Source organism: Protomyctophum bolini, assembly GCF_963924005.1.
Source record: "Protomyctophum bolini genome assembly, chromosome: 10".
Classification (NCBI taxonomy): Eukaryota; Metazoa; Chordata; class Actinopteri; order Myctophiformes; family Myctophidae; genus Protomyctophum; species Protomyctophum bolini.
Genome location: NC_137871.1, coordinates 15,775,888 through 15,783,031, shown reverse-complemented (window position 1 = coordinate 15,783,031; position 7,144 = coordinate 15,775,888).

The window sequence follows — 7,144 nt, the reverse complement described above, 5'->3', positions numbered from 1 at the left end:
GAACCCCGATCTCCAACTTGGCAGACCGGCAGGCAACAAACCACAGCAAGAGAGATAGCTCGCGCACACATCTTATGGACATGCATGCTGCCAAATATCAAAGCAATTGTTTTACAATTGAACCGACATGCAGAGATGGCATGTGTAAGTGGTTGGTATTTCATTATTGTACAGCTGAAGCAATTAAGTATCCATGCACATGCCTCAAAGGAACATAACTTTCTAAAATAAAAAGTCTTTCATTAAAAACCGTTTCCCCGCCAGGATTATGAATAACATGCCAGGATATCGCGCCGTTCAACCCTTATTTTGAAGATCCAAAACACCGTGACCGGACGTTGTGTCAGCTTAATGGTGTGTGTGCAACTGTGCATAGAGTATTAAAAGGATAGAGACTGATCTGGTGCGAAGCTCCGCCCCTTCCGCTATTCATGTCAGTGGAAATTGCTCAGTGGCGTTTTGAAGCAGCCCGAAGGACCGTCTATTTCCGCCTTTTTGGTCGCATTTCCGCATTGGACCACCAAATTTTGCAGTCCCTATACCGCTCGATGGGATGTTATAAGCTCCACCCCTTCTTTTCCATCCACCAGCTGTCTAAAAACCCGGAAAAGACGCTGGCCGATAGAGAAAACGGCCACGGCTGTCGGCTCAGGTCTGGAAACCCTGATTGTTTGCCTGCCCTGGACGATGAGAAGCAGTAGCCGGCGCCATTACTGCGACCGCCACACACACACAGTGCCCTTGCCCTTTTCCTCTATTTCTACAAGGTGCCCTTGATCAGAGTCACCCCTATGAGTTCTCAGAGATAGACTCTGCTCCAAGGCGAAAGCCCCAGTCAAAGCATTTTCTTTGAAGCTTTCTACTTATGTCTTTACTCATATCTCATTCTCTCTCTCCACCATAGGTCACTGGTGGTGAGTGTGAATGTGCTTGACACACACACACACACACACACACACACACACACACACACACACACACACACACACACACACACACACACACACACACACACACACACACACAGTCTGCAATGAAGGCATAACATCCCCCCAGTAAGATTGGACTCTGAGCCTGCGGCTTTGAATTGGCCCACCCTGTAGATCCTTGCAACTCTACATTTCACGGTTAATCTGTGTGTGTGTGTGTGTGTGTGTGTGTGTGTGTGTGTGACTGTGTGTGTGTGTGTTTGAAGGTGCACGGGGTTGCACTTGTATTACTATAATTTCTTTTAGTTTTTGTCCCCACAATTATTTTATAGTTAAGCCTATACAATAATTATAATAATAATAATAATAAATAATAATAATATATATTATAGCTCACTCCTCATGCATTGAAGGAAACATGAGCTCAGTTCGGGGCTCTCCCCAGGTTGGCAGAGGGAGAGTAGCGCACAGGATTACAGCTTACACAATTGGCACCGGGTGAAATATTGGTTACAAAATCGTGAGATCATCTGTCAAGCTGAGCACAGAGATCTTCCTTATTGATACACTTCAGCTATACGTTAGATGCACGTCGTCGATGTCATGCACCGAAAATAGCACAAATACAAGCTTGCGCTTTGCGCAACACCGGCGACTGGACATGACAGGGGCTTATCCCCAAATACAACTCTTGCTGAGTGCCAAACAGGAAGGCATTGGGTTCATTACTTCATTTGGTCTCTTTTTTATGGTCTTTGGTTTGGTATGCCCCGCCCAGGGTTTGAACTCCGATCACCACATCCACAATTAAGCAAGGCCTCAGAACAGTCAGAACTGAATTAATAAAAACATGTGTGTAGCATAGGTGTGTGTGGTCTATGGAATACCAGAAGAAACGGTGAAAGCAATAGCAGTGATGTATGAGAACCCTGTCTGCTTTGTGCAGAGTAATTGATGGACCAACAAAGGAATTCACTCGAACACACTCGCTCCTTTTCTCTTTGTCATTGCTCACTGTCGTTGACTATGTCATTATAGGCAAGCGATGGCAAGATATGGTCGTCAAAGTCAGAAGTGGCTGACCGACCTTGACTACGTGGATGACATCGCACTGATTGCTGAACACATATCCTCTGCTCAAGAGCTTTTAACATCACTAGGCTGTGTCAGCAGCCAAAGTTGGTCTATTGCTCAGTGCCAAAAAGACAGAATGCCTGCTTCTGAATGAAGACTCCGTTCACCCAAACATCCGCTCCATGGACGGCAGTGATATCAAAGAAACTGAGGAATTAAAATATCTTGGATCATATGTAGTCAGTAGCAGAAAGGACTTCCTGACAAGGAAAGGACAGGCCTGGATGGTGCCGAAACATGGACAATGAATAAGGAGTTTCGGGATCGTCTTGACGGAACATACACAAGACTCCTCATACTGTCCAGAACCTCTCATGGAAGGACCATCCCACTAAAGCTCAGATTTATGGAGGCATTCCCCCATCTCAGTTGTTGTGAAGACTCCGCTTTGCTGGACACTGCCACAGAGAAAAAGACCAGGTCATTTTGGATATTCTGACAACCTGTTTGCCCTCCTATACCGTCTGGGAAGAGGTACAGGAGCCAGGACAAGCAGGGTGAAGAACAGCTTTTTCCCAGAGCGCAATGAGGCTCATCAGAGTCATCAATGAACAGCGCTCCCTGTGGCTCTTTTTAAATGTTTGTCTATGTCTTTAGAATTTAGACCGACGTCAGCAATTCAGTCCTGTGAATCATTCTTTAATGATTATGCCTGATGACTTGAGGCGAGGTTTGGGATAGAGTACAGCACAACACAGCACAGTGCTCACACTCACAGGGTGCTAAGTGGAGGGATAATACATTATTAAGTTATGCACATGGATGAATATTTCTACATGATTCTTCACTGGTGACGCTGACAACTCAAATCCAGCTCCTGGATAGCAGAGAGGACTTGTCACCAACTGTGTGTCTGTGTGTGTGTGTGTGTGTGTGTGTGTGTAGTGTAGTGTACACTTACGCATTCTTACACACACACACACACACACACACACACACACACACACGCACGCACGCACGCACGCACACACAGGAGTGAGGAGAGATCATCCTTTTATAGGGTCCTCAAATATTTAATCCTTTCATGCGATCCTATTCTGTGATTTTACTAACTTGGGGAGTCTGACGTTATACTGCTCAACGCAGAGCTTCACATCCCCCTCTCCTCCTCTAAGCCTCCTCTTTTAATCTGATTTCTCCATTTCCTGAAGTCCATGTCGCTCCGCCTAGCGCCTAGCTGTCTTTCTTCTTTTAACTCCCTCATTTCCTCTCTGGAAAGCATCTCGCTCACTCACTCCTTCTCTCTCCCTCACTGCTTTCTGGACCAGTCTGTCTGGGCGAGGCTGAGTGGAGTTTATTTAACTCAAGAGTGTACATTTATTTCTCCAATTTCCACAGTTAACAACTTAAACACTATACTATACTGTCTTAACAAGGGTCTCTCATGGGGTTATAATAGGCCCCCTACTTTTCCCCTCGCATTTTGCCGAATGTTCACAATAGGATACCAGGGAGAATGTGGCTGAGAATATAATGTTTACACCAATGGTCCTGGGAGTAGCCATGGGACATGCAGTATAAGCTGGGTAACGCAGGGAGGGGTTGGCAGAGGGTAGATGGTAGGATGGTGAGTTACGGTATGGTCTCCCATGCTGGCATGAGCAGAACTGTATGTGCCTGCAGGGCTTAGCCGACCATGGCTAAGTGAAGGAGACTCTCCGTTAAATAATTCATTCCAATGTGAGCCTTGTGAAGACACACGCACATACACGAACGCACCCACACATGCATGGATGCGTGGGCGTGGGCGGGCACAGTGAGCCGCACATGCACACGCTCACTCATGTACATATAAGTCACTGAGTAGACAATCACATGCACAGACATACATTTCTCATTCATGAGTGCAAGCAGGCGTATGCCGTCTCTGGCTCACCCAAACTCACACGTGTGCCGTGCAGTCACGCACGCACACACTGCTCGCAAAGAGCAGGTTCTAATTTTACTCACTGATGAATATTAATGAGAGGATGGACAAACATTGTCTCAGACTCTAAAAGAGAGCATTTTAGTGAAACAACAGAAGGCGCTTACGGCGAGGAGCATTTTAATTGTCATTGGGTTAAAGAGCAAACATCACTAACTCGAGTTTCAGCCTTATCCAACAAAATGCATAGGCTACCGTCTCTTGCAGTTGCATCTTTTTTGTTTGTTGCATAATTCATCTGTAATCTTTATTTTTGCCTTCATAAAATGTTAATAATTCTTGAGTCATCTGTACATATTTAAACTATGACTTCACCGCCGTGCCCCTGCACTGCACAACACCATCTCACAGATTAAATACTGGTCTAAAACGTTTGAAAAACGTTAGAAAAGACGTTACATCCTATATATTGATGAACACTTGACTCATACGGCATGGAAAACCCACACACACACACATTTGTAAAATAGGCCCCACCAACACACTTTGGAAGGCACTTCCAAAGTGCCTTCCACATATCCAATGAGAATGGAATATGAAACATCTGAATGATCGTGAAATAATCACGGCTCTAGAGATAATTTGAAGTGATTTGCTTCAAACTTTGTAGGAGTAGCAGCAAAAGGACTGATGAAATTGCTAAATGTCGGAAAACACACACACACGCACGCACGCACACACACACACACACACACACACACACACACACGCACTAAACCAATTAGCTTCAGGAAGCTTCAGTCTGCCAATAATCAAGCTACCACAACTCATCAACATTCTCCCGAGAATATATATATATATATATATTATTAATATTAAAATAAAACAAAATCACCCCGTGTGTGAAGTGAGGGGCGCTCTTATCATTGTACATCATCAGGACGTTACTTGTCGATTTGTTCAGACACATGACGTAAATTCTCCCTTCATTGTCAACGGCAAATGTGACACGAGTTAAGACACTCAAAGCTGACCATTCATTGTTAATGGCATTCAATGTTTGTGTTAAGAGTAAGACAATGTTTGTGTTTACGCAAACCCTCAAAGCTTGACATAGGAGGGGTAGCGCCCCTCAAAAATAAAGGTCCTATCACACAAAGGCGGCCACCTGTAGTAACTCTCCTAGGGGTCCCGGTCCCCCTGTAGAAGACCCATGATGTTTTAAATGTTAATATGCTTTTAACCCAGTAACCATTGTCGATGTGCGTACAGTTAGCTGAGCTCCACTCGACAGGGAACAAAAAGAAACATTGAAACAACAGCAAGCACCAAGTATGACCATAGAGGCACTGAGATATTGTACTAATGCACAGATATATTATGGCAAACAATCACTGGCGAATTGGAATGTGCGTGTGTCCATAGTGTTGATACCTTTACAGTCTATTGATACACACACACACACACACACACACACACACATACACATACATGCAATCTCTCAAGCATGATTTATACTTTATTGTATGACGGAGAATAGATTGAGCATCATACTGTCTGTCTGTCTGTGTCGCAGACACACACACAAAGCCCATACAGCAGCTGCCCATATTTTCCCGGGAAGGGGACCGGCGTGCAGGTTTCTAGCCCCCGAGAATTCCCGTTTCCGAATGATTAGAGGCGAGGCGGGCGCCGAATGAATGTGAAGCCTCTGTGAGGCAGCAGCTGTGCGGCCTCCGGCTCCAAGTGGAGCGTAAAATCAGAATAATTTCATTGTGATTATCAGCCTGCCTTTATCCCCGCTACATCCACTCGTGGAGATATAGAGAGAAAGAAAAAGAGAGGAATAAAAAATACAACAAAACAGAAAATGTGCACTACATGCCAGTGTGAGTTACAAATACTGTGTGCATGTTTAAATGTGAATGATGTTGATCTTATCAACTTAATGTGATTCATTTCATTCCCTTAAAGTACTTTACTTAGTGATTAAAGATAGGGCTACTATTAGTACCCTGCAGGTATATGAGTAGCAAACAATGCATTTTGCACCTGGGGTGGAATAGTGGAAATTTCCATATGGTTGTACAGTAATATTTCTAAATGCTGACCATGTCAACGTGTGGACACTCTTCTCCACTGGAAGAATGTTTTTTTTGTTAAGCAAGGGTGAGGATTTATGCAGGCTAACTAACTCTATAGCCGTAGTCTCACTAAGACCTATGCAATTTCAAAATAGATAATAACTGATGCAACAGACAGCGCTGAGTTGACAGCTACGTACTCAAGTGGTAGACCTAATTGATCTCCACATTTGCCTGGAATGACAAAACTTCTACTCATGGTCAAAAGCCTTGCTTCGAATGGATTACATTTCAAACTGACCAAGAGTAACAAACCTGTCAAAGTGAATCAGAATGGCAACTAAACACTGCAAATATCCTTCTGCCCTAATGGAAAGGGGGTACGCAACAATATGACCGTTTAATACGTTTATCCGCCTTCTCCTACCCAGAGCCATAAGACGTATGGTATGGTACGGTACGGTACAGTACAGTAGGCCTACCGCACCCAAATAGTCTGACTGAACAAGTGGGCACCCTAGACAACTGGCCACCTAGATGAGTGGCCACCCGGACAACTGGCCACCTGGATGGCATGGCGCTAGAGCGAGACCGCCGGTCAAGTTCTAGTTTAGATCATCTGCAGACCATGTGTACTTGTGTATTGTATCGAGGCCTCTAGTGCTAAATTGCCTGCAGATGATTTCTGCAATACATTGTATAGATTCACAACAACCAATCTATGCTACGAGATTCTATCTTCTATTTCCTGTCTATTCTCAACATCTAACAATTATTTTCAGTATCAGTTATCACTTATGGGCCGATACCACAACTACAGTAGACATCAACATGCATTTGGAGGAGGTTGAGGAGTGTGTTTTGCCAGGTTATATGATTCCTTTCTCTCAATGATTCCTCCCTTCTTCAACATTACATAATGCACTATGTGTGGAGACTGTGGACGCAGTGACCATCCAGGCACCTTGCTGTGCCACTTTGTGTGGCCGTAGTGTTCGAACATACAGACTGGTTGTTGCACTGGGAGTTATATGCCAACCAAATCCCAAAGTGTATACTCGTGTATACTCTTTGATGATGTTCCCATCCCATGTGACTGTGCAACCTGTTGGTCACCTCATTCCTCATTC